The following is an 18,920-nucleotide window of genomic DNA, read 5'->3' as shown; positions in this document are numbered from 1 at the left end:
GTGCAGGTTTAATTTATTGGTGACATATGATTTTTTTATTGTCATTTTTATGACTTTCTATAAATTAGACCTTTGGCAAAGATCATGTATCTTTCGCGTTATAACAAGATATACGGATACATATATTTAGTTAGATAAAAGGACTGATACATTTGATAACGCGGAGAGAATATCGAGCAGAACTATTTCGAAACTATTTGAGATATCGGAAAACGCTTTCAGATCTTCTTTACGGATATCCACTTTTAAATCCACTTATTTTTTTTTACTTTAGCCATTGACAGATCCTTCTACTCATTTCTAAATCGTTAACGTGTTTTATTCTTAGCAATTATGAGAATTTTCTCCACACGGTCTCATTAAGCTTAATAATTTTAAAATGATCAGTTATATTAATAGTCTTCCAAGTTGCTTGCACGAAGGAAAGTGCTAAACTGAAAGAAAGAAGGAATAGGCTATTTTCATTGCGTATTCGACTCTCAATGCGGTTAAAAGCGCGCGGTGGCTCGCTCATTCCATTTTTACATCTAATCTGATATTCATATTGCATAAATAAATCTCAGAATGAAGCAGCCGCATTTAGCGTTCGGAATACGGTCAAGAATTGGCGCGAACGCACACGCTCAATACGTCCGTATCGAATGCACGGTGATTCTAATATAGGATGTCGCCAGTGAGAATACAAAATAAGCTTTTCGGAAAATGCGCGATCGAATATTATATTAAACGACTCCACGAAACAACTCTAACGAATGCTTGTAAATAATTTTGGATTAAGTGATGCTTAATGGTACGAGCGCGACGTAATGTGTACACAAAAGTACACGACGAAACAGGAGAAAAATAGAGAGAGCTCCAAGTTATGTTCGATACATCCGGAGATGTCGGATGAGGCGTTTTCTATCGTGCGACTCCAGCAAGGGGGCAGGCGGGAAAGCGGGACCAAGACAGATTGACAGAGAGAGAACGGACGAAACGTATACACTCGAGTGGTAGTGGCAAAAGGGGTGAGATTGGGGAGCGCCTTCATTTTTTTTTCTTTCGCGTCATCCCCCGTGCCTCGTCTCTCCATTTCTGCACTCCCTTCAGCACCCTCTGACGAGTCGACCTCGCACCACCAGTGTCAGTATCGACTAGGATACCTCGTGGAGAGAACAACGATGGGGAGGCCGGGGGTGAGGACGCGGGGTTGCTGAACACACAGACTGGAGAAGGAGAAAGGGAGGCGAGAGAGAGAGAGATAGAGATAGAGATGCTGAGGAATAGAAAGACAGGAATACGGGGCGGCTCGCCGATTCTCGGCAAACCTCGTGTTCAGTGCCGTACGCGAATCGGCCTTTTCTACTGAGAGAACCGTATACCGCGTGAACGGCCAACTTTTTGGCGCATAATCGTCTCATTAATCATCCGCCTGAATTCCCGTCACTTTGACGAGTTACTGTTAACAATGGGTGCCGCGATGAGAAGCGTATATCTGAAAATTTCGCGTTTCCAATCTAAAGGGGGATGGGGCGGATTAATATGTAGCGTATGCGCTCGTGCCTCGGCTGCGAACGGCTTTATTTCGTAACACTGCGAAATGGACTGAGCGAATAACTGTCAGTCTTTTCACCTCGCAATGCGTATTTCGAAGATTCCTGTGTTTAAAAGATTCAAGCTATTTTACGTCCCGCTTTGGAACGCGAGCGCGACGGAAAGCCGCGGTAATCAAGTAATGGAACTCAGCCTTTGCGCGAACGTAATGTACGAGGAGAATTGCACCCCCGTCGAATTGTTGCAGCTATTTCAGGACATAAAGTGTTTGACGGCAATGTCTATGATATTTTGTATCAAAGGGCGAAAAATATAATTAGTGAATATTCCTGAAACATCCCCCGTAAACGTTTATTTAATCAATAAAAATGATATTTTTAAAGTTTTAATGTGCATCAAATACGGACGATACCAATAAAGGTATTAATTGAAAGTGTTTACATTACAGATGGTTTGTTAAATATTAATGGTAGCAAATATTAATTGTTACCTAATACATATGATTTTATAAATTATGAAAATTTCCTTTTACAACAAATATTACAAATATTTACAGAGAATTTTTTTCAAACAGAACACGTTAAGGGAGAATTTACTTTTGGTAATAGCTAAAATAGCTATGACGAAGATTTCTCAGCTAGACCATTTCTATTAAAATTAAGGTCGCGTTGAGTTCACGGGAAATCGCGGAAGTGCTTGACACCACATTCGTTAATGTATCAAACAAGTTTTAATCACTCTGAGCAGGTTAATCAGAAGCGGGCGCGAGGATATCGCGCGAGCGTCAATCACGCAAGGGGGTCGCGAGTGGGATGTGCGATATGTGACCTCGCGTCAGCAACAATGTTTATTCGAGCTACCCGGGGGACGGAGACGTCCTCGAACGGGCACGAAAGCGCATATACGTTCCTGTCGGCGCGTCGTCGCCTCGAGGTTTCCACATGGTCTCGCGTTATATCGAGGGCGAATCGTACGGGCTCGGTGCATCTCGAGCGTTCCCGTAGCCGGTCTTGTCGGTGCTGCCACATGGCCGCGCGTCGTCGTGTTTTGCGGGCTTGGCGAGCCTTCAGGGGCGGCACCTGCGTGGTAGGGTGCTCGCTTGGCTCACCCTCGGCAGTAGGGTGTCAGGACTGTCAGGACGAGTGGGAAAGAGGGGTGGTGGCTCGGCTAGGTTCGGCCGGCTTCGCAAGTCATCGCCGACGTCTCGCGTCGGGGCTTCCACATGGGTTGGTATTGGCTCCCGGGGCGCAGGGTAGCTTGTGTGGCGGCGCCCTAACTATGGAGAGAGACTCCAGCCGTGGAGCGGAGTACGAGGCGACGTAGGGTAGGAGAGACGGAGGGAGAGAGAGAGTGAGATTGACAGAACGTGGAGGAGGAAGCGAGATGGTATTCGACGGGCGGATGGGAGCGCGAGGAAGAGAGAGAGCGTCTGCTGGTGAGAGGGAGAGAGAAAGGGGAAGAGAGTGAGACAGAGAAAGAGAAAGAGGCACGGCTCTTGCCACAACACCCCCCGAAACGGGCAGAGCGTCAGTGCTAAGGTGGGTTGCTCGGTCGGAACATTGCCAGAGAGAGAGACACGTCCTGGGAGTGCCTGCCTGCTGCACCGACACGACTTCCTGATGCAGGACTCGCAGCGGTGCAAGGATCGAGTGAACACGCGCACCGAAAGATAGAGTGACCGAGTGACATATACGCACGCACGCACTTGCTCACGCACGTATATACACAAGCACCCCCCGTTACGGCGTTCTCGTAATCGTGCGTGAGCACGCATGCACGTAGGTGCGTGAAACCACGGTATCAAAGGAGGGAGAGACCGGAGCAGTCGAAGGTAGAGTTCAGCAGCTTGGATCCGCCGCGCCGGATGTCGAGATTGTCGAGAGTGAAATAGGCGGCAGAGCGGATCGCGGACTCGCGAGTGGAAAATAGTAGAGCGCCGTATGTCGGGCCAGGCAACAATCGCGGGTGGCGCGGTGTAAGCTGGAGCGCGGTGGCGGTGCGGTGGTTTCGTGTGTGTCGTGCCGCGAGCGAAAGCTCGAAACAACGGCCGGAATGATGAAAGAAGAGGTCGAGCGGTATCCGACGTTCATCGGAATGCTACGTATCGCCGGATTACTGGCGTTTCGTCTGGTCGGGTAGATGTCTCGGATACGCGAGCCGACCGGAAGAAAGAACGAGGATAGAGGAGGTAGATAGAGGAGAGAGAAGAAACAGAGGGAGAAAGAGCGAGGAAGAGAGGGAGAGGAGATTGGTGGTGAAAGGGGAGAGAGGTGAAAGGTGTGTCAGAGGAGACGAAAGTCAGTAGGAGGTCAGCGTGGCTTCAGGGTGGCGGTGGCCGGTGGTGATATGGTGGTGGTGGTGGTGGTGGTAGTGGTGTAGTGGTGGGTGCTCTCTAGGTGAATGATCGTCGTCGGCCTCGTGGAAGAGGCGGCCGCCGCTTATGCGGGCTGCCGCGCGTGCCGCATTGTCGCTCGCAAATAACTGGAACTCGCTGTCGAGGGCGGCGAGAACGAGAAGAATTATCGTGAGATCGGGGCGGTGGTGCTGGCGGCAAAAGGGAGTAGTTGTCGCTGCACGCGATATCGGTGCGTTGATAGCGGCGGCGGCGGCGGTGGTGGTGGTGGTGGTTGTTGTCGGTTCGCAGTGTTCGCACTGTCGGGTGGAACTTCCGATCATCGGCGCAGCACCGGGAGGCCGTAGCGATCCGCAGTCGTCGACCTGGCGGCTGGCAGGGGCCGCTGGATTCCGTGGGGTATGGCGAGCTGGCCCGCGTCACGGAATTCTCGTTCCACGAGCATGACGAAGGTACGGCCGAGGAGGTCGCGCGCGAGCCCGATTACCACGAGCACGATTACGACGACCGTGGTGCCGATAATCGCTGATGTCAGGACGACCGCGACGACTGCGAGAATCAACACGAGGATCGCGCCGCTGCCGAGGAATCTCACGATGATGATGACGACGACGATGACGACGATGATAAGGAAGATAACGTTCGCGATGAGCAAGATGCCGCTGCTGATGACGACAAAGTCGATGATCCTCGCCGCCACGCTGACGACGATGTTGAAGATGGCAGTTGTGCTCGCCCCGATTGTCGCTGCCCCCGGAAGTTCCTCGTTCCTCGGGCCGTCGAAGACCTGGTAGCGGAGGCAACGGTCGCGCGTCTCCTCAATCGTTAGAAGCAGTGCTGCTGTTGTGCCGTCCGGATCTCTTCCTCTCGGGGCTATCTATATCCGTCGGTGGTGCGTCTGGTGGGTGCTGGTGTGGTGGTGCGCCGTCTACCGATCCCTCGTGTTACGGGTTACTACTGCCGGCCGGCCGGCCGTTCGCCTACGCGTACCCGCAGTGCGGTCGACCGCCGGGTAACTACCGAAGGCCATTATCCGGCTGACGGGGCGCGCGTCGACGACCAGTTGTCGTTACGACACGTCGCGGACGACGACGTACGCGACGGCGACGGCGACTGTGACCGCGTTGACGACGGTGACGGTGACGGGGACGAGGACGAGGACGACGACGACGACTACGACGACAGCAACAACGACGACGACGACGTGCACGACGACGTCGGGGATATGTGCGGGTGCGCTACGTCCACGCGGCGAGGACTGGGGACTGCTGCGGGTAAATCGGCACGGCGCGCCAAGTCCTCGTGTTCGGTACATAGGACGCCCGGGATACGGTAGCTCGTCCTTCAGCGTTGCTCCTCATCGACGCCCGCGGGCAATGTGCCCACCCGCCGGGATAGCAACGTGAGTATGTTTTTCAGTATCCATCGCCCAGTGCCCACTCCCTTCATAGTGACTTGGAAATGGCCGTTTATCGCGATTGCCTCTTCAAAACGCATACGCCTGGCTCGACGCTGACCGTAATCACTTAATCTATTTCAACCTCGATATAGTTTTGCGGTATTTATTACTGGCCGATATTCCGCGCTAATTAAGCTCGGAATGTTAATCTAAATCAACTTTGAGAGTTGAATTCTATACACCGAAATCACGCTATTCAAATATAATAACTTTTTTGATATTTTAGTAGGTTGGAATTGTAAAAAAATTGGGTTCGGAATATTAATTGATACTTCGACAGTCCTTGTGATTGTTTACACCAGGTTGTTATAAAAACGCTTTATTGCTGTGAAACGATGTCAGTAATAACAGAAAAATCGGTTTAATCGCAGAAATATGACAGCTTTTTTAGTTACTCAATAGTCGTGCGGAAACGTCGAAAACCATTTTTTAAAAACAGTTCTATGAAATTGCCAGTTTTATTTAAAACAATTTTTAAATATGTATATGCATAAATCTACAGATTCGTATATCACGTATTTTGTTTTGGAAAATATTTGTTTTAGGTAGATAAAGGTGTGCAATTAGGGATATTTATGAGCGTATTGCAAGAGAAAGAAAACACTTCTATTTTTGTGTGATATCACTTATAAATTTTTTATTAAAAGTCTATATATTGCAACAATATAGAGATTAAAAAAATCATAGATTCGGTTAATAAACTTGATAAATTTACATAGTAAACTTTTTAAGTCTTATCGTATCTTACGTCGAACAGAGATTTCTTCAGAGAATTTTTTAGAAAAATTTGCTTCAAGATATTTTTATTGTTATCGTTAATAACTGCATTTAATTTTCGTAGCGTGACGTTTGAGAAACCTTAGATTTTCGTGCTTTACGGAAGTGGATGAAACTCCAGGCAGATGATTCTCAGAAATGTATAGTTTTTGACGTTTTTTAATACTACCTTTTATAGAACTTTCCAAATTTTTTCGTATTATTTGTTCCGTAGGATTGCTTTTACATGTAACATTTCTTATGGTCGATTACACAAGATTGACATAAATTATACTATTTCGATCGATACTGTTTTCTCCCGCCCATATTTTCACTCTGCTACATAAGATTCAGGTACGATAAACATTGTGAAAAAGCTTCGCTGTCAGGTTATAACTTGATTATCAATTTAACGCTCCTCTGATTTCAATTGGGAACGCCAGACGAGGCCCCGTGTGTTTCACTTACGAATGACTCCGAGCAATTGGCGTGAGAAAAAATGAACGATCGATCGATCGAGCTCAACCCCTCTAGTTAAATACACGCCGAGGCTATTTTTCCGCGACGCCCGTGTCCTTACTCGAGGCGAAGGATAAATTGCCTCTTTCCCCGAACTTTTCTTCAGGAAAAGCCACCCGAAAGCTCCTACGGAGTCGTGCGAAAACGTCGGAGTGCTTTCAAGGGGCGGAGAGAGGGCCTGGGCGTAGTCCTTCTGCCACGCTTGTCTGACCTCTCTTTCCCTCTTCTACTTGCGCTGCGCCCGCTCGGTTCTTACACGTTCGCGGTGATTTAAGATTTTTCCAAAACAGATCAATCGTCCACAGCTGCTCCTTTAAAACAAATCTCATTTCTCGTTCTTACATTAATATCTCACTTCTATATTTATATGCGAAGTTTTATCGAACGAAAAAGGATCTAATAACGATTCTAATAGCAGATTATTCAATGAAACCGATTGGATTGTGTGAATTGATTGAAATTGACTTTTTAAGTAGAAATTTTATGTTTTTAATGCAAAATAATTATATTATATATATTTTGTTCATGATTATCATGATTTCATATTTTTTGGCGCAGTTCAACGAGAAATATTACATTAGTGTGTAACAGTGTAACCGTATGAGACAATAATGATATTATTGGATGTTTAATCAAGTTGATTAAAACCCATTGCCACGCATTGTGTGAAAACTTGCTACATTTTAAATACGTTTACACAAAATAATTCGAAGCTTAATTTCAGTATTATTTTAACAAAAGCGTTAGTTATCTATATAACGTACATATACATAAATAATTTCATAACTTTCAATAAATTTTGCACCTACTGAAAAAAAATTTCTGATATTTTTTTTAAATCAAAGATTGGTAATAAAAATCATAAATTTCAAAGTTTATTAAAATATCCGAAATGTTATTTAACATTTTTACACATGACTGAACTCAAATTAAGATTTGTTTGAATTTGAGTTGAATTTGCCTTTAATCGATGTGGCCCGAAAATACAAAAAAACAAAATGTGAGCGGGCGGTTTGTCATTTCTGAAAACATAGTATTACGCAGTGAATATACATGATGCCTGTTATCCATCTATTACTGACAGTATACATCCAATGTTTTTGTCTGCGTAGACGATGAGTCATACGGTAGAACGCTTCATAAATCTTTATTTGATTATCCGCATTTATTGAATCGCTTTTCTATCAACGTTGCACGTTGATGACATATAGTAAATATTAAATTTTTCCTTCATCCTGTCGGTGTTAATAATATAATAGCAAGAAATAAAAATGCGTGAGTTATGGCATACTAAATGTTGAATGTTTTAAAAGTGAAATTATATGTTTTCACGCGCGCGTTAGAGTCGCTGTCTTTATTTTTGCAGTATCACTAAAAACGTGTAATAGTGACGCTTCTGAAGCGTTACTGTCATCTTTTGACATTGACGTATGCGTTCGAAGCGTATGTAATAAAGCTATGTGAGTTTCGGTAGTCGACACGAAATAATAAAATTGTACTATTTGTATCTATATTCACTTTCTTCCTGCGTGATAGAAGGATGGCTTGCATCAAAAGATGACATAGAAATAACGTACAATTTTCAGTTTCTAGCATCATACTTCTTCCTTTCTGACATGTGTCATGCCATGGGACATCACTTATTTAGATTGTAAACACGAAATGTTTGCAGAGTACTGAAGAGTACAAAACGTTATGATAACGTTATTTTTATCGCGAAAGTAACGAAAAATTGATGGATATAGAAGTTAAACTCATAAATTCTGCATCCTTTTCCAATATTAAATTATAAATGCTCTCTTATTCGTTATTTTACAGATTATTGTTTCCATAAAAGCATATAAAGTTACGTCCATTATCTCTATATCAATTGTGAAATTTCAAAGAGTTCAATTACATTTGTGCGTGTGGAAATTTTTTCCAGCTTTACCACTAATCACCTCCGAAAGTAGAAAATTGGAGTTTTGCTTTATATAAACCATCAGTTTTGATAAAACGTCTCGAAAGTTAAACGTTAAATTCATTATTGACATCTTTCCGACTACTCTTGTCGACATACAAAAAGAATATTGTAGTGCGGTCGTATGATCGAGCTTTTAGGTCGACGATACACCTTTGCATGTTATTCACGGGTTCGATTTAGGGCAAGATTTAAAGTGCACTCTGTCATCGTCCCTACGTGCGCAATAAATCCGGTTGCATTTGTGTCACGAATTCTCTCCTCTCTCTCCCTGTTTTTCTTGTTCCATCTCGCTCCGGTTTTTGGATTTTATAGTCACTCGCTGTGTACCGAGGCCAAAACCGTCAACGCGAAATATTGTCGGTGGTGCGCGCCCTACGTTGGTGCGCACGACGCTTCCTTTTCACCTGATAATTTTGAAGAACGACCCTTGGCCAACAAAGGCTGCGATAACTTGTACAAATGACGGCGAAAAATCGTTGGTTTCTCGTCGGCGCTTCCGTGTCGGAACCACCGACGACAGCAGGACTATGGCTTTTTTTCAATTTTCGACGAGTATCGTGGGAATGAGTGCGGGATAGAAAGTTTTCATCGACGGCTCGACCGAGTCGTTTCGTCCTTGCCGTGACACTTCCGGATGAAGCGCGACACTTCCGGCGTGTTGAACGAACTCAGGTTTCTATGGAAATGCGAGCGATCGAAACCTGCTGACGCGTCGGCATTTCCGGAAGTGTCGTCATTCGACATCATCCTATGACGATGAATTCATTGATTAAAGTTCGTCCCGGTGATATATATAAATAATGCAATTTGATTTTTGGCAAATATTATATATTATCTCAAAATAATTTTATTCTCATCAAAAGTTATTGTATTGTCAAAAATCAAATTACATTACTGACGTGTTACTGATATGTGCGTTTATATGTATATGTATATGTGTATATAATACTTAATTATTATAGATAAATTTATTCTGATTATTTTTTGACAAATTCAATATGGCAATATTGAAAAGTGAAAGTTTATAGTAAGTAATGAGTTTGTGAGACATTTCTCTAAGGAAAAATTGACTCGTGATTAATCAAAGTGGTGATGACATGGACATGTTTCGTATTGATAGCTGTTGCAAGAATTGCGTCGTTAGGTGCGGGAGAACTGTCATCGTCAGTCAATCGTCTCGCCTACGTTTGACGACGTATGATTTAGCGGTCGGAACTATATTGATATTATTCAAATTTATGATCGTATCTGGCAAGCGCTTGCGTTACCGAATAAAATTTACATTCGAATTAAATGTCCGGCTTTGTCGTGCTGTATTCAGTTTGCAGCTCGTTGCACTGGCTTGCTTTCTATCTCTCCCTCCCCCTCCCCTCTCTCTCTCTCTCTCTCTCTCTCTCTCCATGCGATTCTCTCGAAGACCCTCGCGAATATTTTCTTTGTTTCTTGATTGATTGCTGCATATAGATGCGGCTACGATCGAATAAATTGGTGGCCGATAGGCATAGTCGATTGAACGCCGCTGAACGCGGAAACCGTTTGTAACATTAATATTGTTTGAACGCGCGAAAGCGCGAGCTGATATCGGATATGCAAACTGCCGGAACATTCGAAACGGCATATTTATTTCATAACCGTAATTCCTTTCAGTGGCTTCGTGAGAGTTAGGCAACTAAACATCGATACTAATTGTTGACTAATATTTGACGTTATCAAATATTTCGGATCTTTGATCGCGACACGCGCGATTTAGTGAATTTGGAAATTATTCCAACGAATGTGCAACTAAATAAATAAGAGAAATAAAACTAAAACCTTTTATAACTTTATATAAACCAATATACTGCTTACCATTTCACATTTTTTTGTTGATATGCAGGCAACCGTACGATGTTAGATGATATTTTACAACTCAGGAAAAACACAAAGGAAGGGCAAAAATGCATCTGTCCGACAAAAAATCTATGTTTTATATTCTTCCCTTGCTATTACTTTACATGAACGATCTCGATTTTCTGCCCTATAAAATAAACGGTTAAAGAGTGAGCTTGACATAAAGTCGTAGTAATGAAATTACTTGAATTATTTGAAGAAGTTTTCGGTAGTAATATACTAAAGAACAAAACTATTTGCAATTGCGCAAAAATGAGTCATGTAGAAAACCCTAAATATTTTCCTTTCAAGAGGTAATAATGGTAATGACGGTAATGAAAGGATTAATTTTGCTTAATTATTCTCTTTTATCAAATACTGTATGCGCTTAATTTTTATTAATTATTATCCTATATAGCAAATGGAACGGCCGACTTTCGCGATATAAACGCGAGTTATCAGCGAGATCGATGCGTAACGGGAAAAAATACGTGATCGTAAACTAATCACGTGCGTGAAGTTCCATTATTGTGCCAATGCATTTCAAGGAGGGAGCGACCCTAGAAGAGAAAGGGATACTCTAATAGGGATACTCTAATAGGGATACTCCTCTGCAGGTTTCATTTCTACGTTTTAACACCCAATTGCGACCGGAGGGTAGGTTATTTCGTCGATCAGGAACCATCGTTAAATTATATGGGGCATTTAATCAGATTACTGGGTGCCAACCGCGATATAAAAATTCAGAAATGTAGGAAACTGGATACCGCAGGGCGAGGAGGATCGAATTTCGGCCGCGGTATGTCCGAGAGCGATCCGCTTGCTCGATCGTGGAGAATGTCTAATGTTCCTGGTGTGGCGGAGGTCCAATTTTTGAAATTCGTAGATATGCGTATCGAAAAATGTCGGCGCCGCCGGTTCGCCATAATGTCATAAAGCGAAACGTATTTTGTTATTAATGCCGAGGTTTCGTCGAATCAGTTAAAGAGCTACCGTATCGCCGCGTAATTTCGCGTAAACGCCCGCTGGCGTCGTATAATGTCAGTTATTGCGATTCTTATATCCGTCATAAGCTTTTACACCGGGTCACGTTATGAAATTAGTTCTCTACGAGCTGGAGTACCCCCGTATACGGGTATTCTTGATTATCCTCGGAAAACTTGATCCGGAGAATTTTCTGCATAAAGCGGTGAATAGAAAGGAATAATATGCGTATGATAATATACGTAATAATGCGTGCTCAGATAGTGCGAGTGTAATTGTTGGCAATTGTGGATAACAAGTTCTATTTTAACTTGATGCATGTGGAAAGTTGCGAAATGATGGATTTCCTCTGCATTCTCTCGTGGAAAAAAATTCCATTCTAAACTATCTGCTGACATTAAACGATAGGAGAAAAAAATTATATGCACAATTATTTAGAAATAACTTATTGAAAGGATTTTTATACCTCGTTATTATTTATAACATTGCAATGTTATCAGTTTTCCGAGACATGATCTCTGATAAAGAAAAAAGGAAGAGAGAGATACGCAACAATAAGTATATAAATAAAATATATACTTATGTATCTTTGTATATCTTTTTTTTGCCAGCAGAGAAAAACCACGATTACGGTGTACATCCAATCTAGAATAATAAAGTAAACGTTCACGGATCAATCGGAAAGCGTACAGCCGAGACGTTAATTCTTCAAAGGAAACAGGCTGGCTGCTGGTAGCTTTTTTTACTCCGCGGGCAATGCTGGTAGTTGCGGACAATGTTTAAAGCGACCGAGTTGGCCGTTCACTGTGAAGTAGTGGTGTTACGCTCCATAGTCGAGTGAACCGCACCCACCGTATTGCTCTATTTTCTTACGCGTACATAATCGAGTCACAGGCGTCCAGTATTTAAATACACTAAATTTATCTAACGACGATGCAATAAGAGAGATTACAAAAATTAGATAAAAAATATATATTTTTGCGAAGAATAATAATGTAGCATCGAATGGGTAATATAGTATACATAAAAATGCGAGAAGAGCAATCAGTTGAATTTTAAATTTGTTTTTTTGTATGTTTTTTTCTGCATTTCATGCAATAACGTCAACGTTTGTTTTAAGTAAATATTTTATTAATTATATTTGATCGTATTGTTTGGTGTTTTTTGTTTTATCTTCTGTACGTGATTATCTTGGTTGTCACAAAAAATATCCGATTTTTTTAAATGTAAGAGAGGTATAAAATATTGCAATAAACATATATAAAATTGGGCGTATCATGATTCTTCCAAGCTAAATAAATGAAAATGGACATAATGCGTATAGATTTTAGTAAGCGTGGCAAAATTAACGAACTGATGCAATTAGTGGTTTCTGCGTCGATTGCATGCGCGTACGCATGCAGAAAATACATACATTATACTGACCGTGTTTTTCGTTTCGAGAGTTGATGCACTTTGACCCAGTGATGCACTACGAGAATGTAGGTTAAACTGATTTCAAAGCAACATGCGTATTTTATAAATTATCCTTTTAAAGCATCGAATGACTTATGTCGTAACAGGCCCGCCAATTAGTAGAAGAAACATGCATTTTTCCAACATTTTCCTGCTTTATACTTATACTTATTACTTATACTTTTTTTTACAATAATCTACTTAAATATTCTATTTGTATTTATTAATATTAGGGACATATAAAAAATGTTCCAATGAATTATTTCTAAACAAGGAAACATAGGATGTTCCAGTTTTACCGCGGCGCATTAATTTTTGATGGTTTAGATATTTTGATCGGTTTTAATTAACTTTTTCGATAGCGGAAATATCAAGAGAACTTGTTATTTATCGCATATACATTAAGAAAATTCTATATATTAAATGTTTCTTTACAATTTTAAGATGAGTTAGTTTTTTAGATCTAGTTTTTGAGATAGATTCGTTCTTTATGGACCAACGAATTAATCCTCGTAATCATATTACTTATAAGTAATTTATGTAAATGTATATACATTTATATAATTAAATTATTTCATTCCCTTTCGAAATAGAGTTACATAAAACATCAATGTTGAAAATAAATGGAAAGTGGGAAGCTTCTTTTGAACGGAGAAAAGCGTTACGTTCCCTAAATCGGAGAGACATGTATAGGAAGAGTAAATATTGCACCTTGATGTGCCATTTTCGCTTTACCATTTTGACAGCGGCACAATCGCACCTCAAGCGATTCACAATATTCACGAGCGATCAATCTGCGTAAGCTACGAGTTCAGACATCAATCACGCGTGAAATCTGAACGCGTACCGATTTAGAGCCGGGCACCCGCGTCAGACAATCGTAGAAAATCTCTCCATGTTAAGAGAAGAAAAAAAAAACGTCGTATCCGAGTCATCTAGAATTCACGATTTTAGGTCGATCGATCCCGTGCTGTTTCCGGATACCGCGCGATCGGATTAACGGGTATCGTCTCTCTCAAACCGTATCGGTTTCCTCCGATCGATGTCGGGCGTTCATCTATCCATCACCATAGCTCCGTTTGAGGCTGGTCAGTTAATGAAATCTATAACATGTCGGCGCACAATCGAGATGTTAATTTCGGTCCGTCGCGATGGCGATGACGGTATGCGCCGGATGCATTTTTCATGCGGAGTTGAGCCCGGGTCGAATGCAAACGGTCCAGTGCCATCTCGGTGTGAAGTGTTGCAGACAGCGGAACCGTGACGAACGCGCGCACGGCTTTATTTTTCTCCCTTTCACGAGCGCGCCGGCGTGGCGAGCGATAAAGCACTTTGTGATGCAAATGTTTCGAAATAATAATTCCGCTTTGCGCATCACAGGCGTACTCTCTGCGAGCCATCTATCGAATGAATCGCCTATAGTTGTGGATAAAGTTGACCGAGTTTGCTCCGAAGGAGAGGAAAAAAAAACCGTCGCATTTTGTCAAAAATTAATGAAATATGACGTATCGGAGTTGCTTATTATTAATAGCTAGCATCATTGTAGAATCATTTACGTCGAATTGTGCAAGTCCGTCTTTTATTATATTTCTGAAAGGTTTCTTGATTTTTGTGACTTGAAGGAAATTCATTCGCGAATTCTTGCAATCGATTTTGTCGCATCTCGAAATTGCAACTGTTGATAATTAAAATATTATTTATTACTTAATTTATTACCTACTAAATGTAGAGAATTGAGGGAAAGCGTTATGTATTTGAATAAAAATAAAGTAAAACTTTTATACGAGAAAAACAAAGAAATACCGGATGAATGTGATTTACATCTCTGTTCAAATCTCATCTCGTCACAGTAGTCGAGGTTCGAGGCAAAGACATCTTATAATCCCAACACGGTTTATGATAAATAGATTCCTACATTGGATTATATGCTACGTGAACTAAATTTGGCTTACGTATTTACGTGCATAATACAGCTCGGGCGCAAGGTAAGATCTAGATGTTGCCGTTCGTACGGCACTCCATTATTACACCGCGGTACTCCCCCCTCTACAAGGATATTCACGTAGAATTATTGTCCCGATAACAAAGCGCGCGCCAGACATCGCAGTGTGGGCGATTCTCAAAGATGCGGAATCGTACACGGATAAGGGCAAGACAGAACCTAATTACTTGTATAGACTGCTCGGTCTGCAAGTCTCGCGAAGTTTCATTCAGTCGTTTGTTGGATTCAGTTTGCAGTTCGGCTTCAATGGCGCGGTCGCATCTCTAAACCTTCGTAGTTTCGCTCTTTACAGTTCGATAATATTCTGAGGAATCGATTAAACGATTTCAGACGTTATACCCTCAGGCTGCAATTGACATCCGGGCGCGACTAAACATTGAATGCGGGAGGCAGGACCTCCTCGCACGATCGGTTGAGCAGATTTACTGCGTATCCCTAATCGGCTCTCTATTACTCCGAATGTTTGTTTTGATGAACTCAGAGTTAATATCCTTTAATGAAGATATTGCTAGAGATGCGAGAATTATAATTATTTTACTTTGAACACAGTACAAGATTCTGATAAATGAATTCTAAATTTTAATAAAAATTACTTTCCTTTTTGTTAAAATTAAGAATTAATTTTTTAAAAGACAGGAATATACAAAGTGCCTTTAGCCTTGAAGTTATTAGATAAGCTTTAAAATTGAAAGCATTTTGCCAATAAATTTAACTTTCCTAATTGACTATTAATGAATACTTTTTAAAGTTTTAATAACTTAAGTTTTTAAGGCAACGATATTTTATCGTTTGAAATGGCATTTTGTTCTTGATCTTTCGCGTTTCTTATAAATACGATTAATCAAAGAAGCAATCTGAGAACCGTCACTCTCAATCGGCGCATCTTTGCACTTATCGGATAATTCTCAAGCGCGGACATCAAGGAAAAAGGATGTAGGCGTATCTAGATAAACGGACGTTTGATATTGAAAGAAAGATTACATTCTCGGAACGGTACGGGAAGGATTTGGCGAAGGAGTGGCGAAAGGAAGGCGATCAAAGGATACGGAAAAAGGGAATTAAGCAACGGGACTGCAAATCTTGAGCACAGCGGTGACCAGAAAAAGATACTTTAAACGAGATAAAAACTGACATTGGATTTTAGTCAGATAGATCGATTTGTTCTTGCGTGAATACTATTATTGTGCAACTATAAAAATACCGTATATCAAAGAATCGTAGTAGAAATACGATTTCAGAAAATATCAGTTAGACGAAATGGCGATGATTGCGAAAACGATTATAGTGATGGAATATTTACGTGAACGAGTCTCTCCGCTATTGGGATCAGCGGTACTTTTCTCGTCGCTGTATATTTGGCCAAATTGAAATTGACGCCAGCGATTTTTCTTTTTGTTGGCGCGTTCATACAGAGATAGACGCTTTAAGTATTGAGAACAACGTGTAACACATATAGGAAAAGCACAGATTTAGTATTTATAGTAAAAAATCGGTAAAGTACGGAAATCACAACAAATTGATGCGTTAGCATATAATTTATCAATTCATATCTCTATATCTTATTTATATTCTATTTACTTATTATTTAAATAATTAACATTGCAGAATATAAAAACAATTAATATTGAATAATTTTGGTGAATTAATTATACACGTATGATAAATAATATAATTAATTATATTACGAGTACATTTGACGTGTACTTTTTGAGTATCAAATTCATTTGACGTGTAAATTTTCGGATTTAATTTGATAGATAATTAAAACAATCGCTAATTAATTACAATAAACTTGACAATCGATTATTATTTGAATTAATCTTCTGCAATTGTACAATTTTAAAGATTATTGTAATTGCTATTAAATAGGTTTACGAAAACAAATCAAACATGTTTACAAACGATTATTAAATCCTGAACATAATTAATCACGTTTTGAATCGGACTGAAGCTATCGTCCAATCAAAGTAACGACGATAATTATATTTTCATCAGTGCATTTCCAAGTGTTATTGTTTTCCGTGCTGTTTACCGACTTCGTTGACGTTACCAATGAAGTTATCAGAGAAACTTTTAGTTTGAAACTTTCAAGCAAATCATTTCTTGCCAGTGCAACAAAATCAATAGTCAGTTCCTTCGTATATAATGCGTCAGTGTTTGTGAGGCTCGCGGATCGTTCGCTGGTCGTTGATCGCAATACGCGAAAGACAGTGGAAAGTTCAATACAGGCACTTTTGCATGAGCTCGCCAAAGTTTCGAGAAGTGCACGCCGTGTAATAACGCTCCTATGCAGGTCAAGTCAAACTTCTATCGAAGCTATAATAGTTATTCAAATACGATACACATCGCTTTTTGTCGAAAAGCAGTCTTAAGATCAATTGTCTGCTTATAGTGTCTATGTCTTGGATGTTGATAGAATTATATCGCAAACATGTCTATAACCGTTATTTTCTTCAATTTTTTAAATTAAACATATATACAGTCGCATCTGATTTTTCTACAAATTTGAACTTAAATTCTAGGACGTGAAGAGTATGTGCATGTACGTATATTTTTATTTACGTGATGACACACTGAGAAATCCATTTGTTGAATCAATTAAATTCTTGGTTGGATATGAACAAACAAATTCTTTAGTTAATATAACAAAAAATTTGGTTCACTTAACAAAAACAAAAAAAAATTTGTTATTTAACTAAAGAATGTTTGCTCATATCCAACCAAGGATTTAGTTGCTTCAACAAAATGGGTTTCTCAGTGCATATTTCACTCAACTTAACATTGTAATATGATATAATATAACGATGTAGAAAGTACTATTAATTTGTTAAGGGTTAAATGAGATTGTGAAAAGCAAAGTTTCTCCACGAGCGCGAGTTCAGAAAGTTTGGAGCTATCTCGTTAATGGCGGAAGCGTAATAGTGATACGAGAAATTACGTCAATTTTGAGTCCGTATTTAATCACGGCGCACCGCCGGCTCCGTCCCTCACCCATTTCTCTCCCTCTTCCGCCCTCTTTCTTTCTTGCACATCGGATCGTGTGTGATACCGGATTTTCGCGAGCGTTACCAATATGAACGAGCGCCGTCGCGAACTTCGGTCGTGAATGGGGCAAAAACACTTCGTCAAATTAAAAAATATGGCAAGGGTCCAATGTCCCGCGCGCTGGCACGAAACTACATTCGTGATTTCTTCCCTTCTATTCGCCGAAGTTCAGCCATGCGGCACCGTTTGGCTGAATTATTCCCGAGGAAAATCCTGGCCATTTTCACGCGCACGTTCTCGCGCGCGAAATGGCACGCTAAGCGTCTTGAATCACGACTCGCTGTCTATCCCTCCATTTCATCGTTCCTCGTTTTTTTATGCCGACTCCTGGAAGCCCAATCCTTTAGGTTTTCATTAACATATCGCTGAGAGCGCCCGCGAATGTGACAGAGGCAGAAAGAAGCGATGCGTTTAAAAGAATTATATACGGATTTTAAATTTGGAAGTGTAAATTTAGTAATGTAATCTGTAGCATACGTGTCTCCCTGTTTTTTATTATCTTTATAGTAGGTAGGTAGGGCATTCTCTAGTTTAAGCGTGCGTGTATTCTAAATTCTTAAGGCGTGTAATTTTCACTTTACATACTTCGTTTCTCTAGTTAACCGTCCGTTGTACAAAGTTTTAATTGTACACTCGCCGTGGTATTAACTTGAAAAAAATTGTGAATTCCTAGTTACGCAATCACGTAACTACGAATATGCAGTTAATTATACCAGAATGGCTGGAAAATTTATCAAGTTATCAAGATTAAAGAGGATTTTTCGTTGTGCAGCTCGCGGGAGAAAAAAATTTTTGTGATTATTCTCGGCACTGAAATATGTTTCATATACGGAATCATAATGAAACGACGAAGAAATATGAATATGGAAAAGTCGTTATGTATATGACCGTGCGTATATACGCTGCGGCTGGTGTCAGGTTGCTGAAGTTTTCCTTTCACAAAGCATCGAAAGACAAGCGCAGCGAGTTAAAATAAAATATG

General features: G+C 40.9%; 1 protein-coding gene across 1 annotated transcript in view; it reads left to right on the top strand.

The window, feature by feature from the left end:
• The first annotated feature begins 2,879 nt into the window (after window positions 1-2,879).
• Window positions 2,880-18,920, top strand: part of Nachralpha1 (nicotinic acetylcholine receptor alpha1) — a 140,147-nt gene continuing 124,106 nt past the window's right edge. The window contains exon 1 of the mRNA XM_071789894.1: window positions 2,880-5,288. The gene's annotated coding sequence lies outside the window, so the exon portion shown is untranslated. The remainder of the gene's footprint in view (window positions 5,289-18,920) is intronic.

Source organism: Temnothorax longispinosus, chromosome 10, assembly GCF_030848805.1.
Source record: "Temnothorax longispinosus isolate EJ_2023e chromosome 10, Tlon_JGU_v1, whole genome shotgun sequence".
NCBI classification, from domain to species: domain Eukaryota; kingdom Metazoa; phylum Arthropoda; class Insecta; order Hymenoptera; family Formicidae; genus Temnothorax; species Temnothorax longispinosus.
The sequence above is the reverse complement of the archived record's forward strand: the minus strand, read 5'-3'. Positions and strand labels throughout refer to the sequence as shown.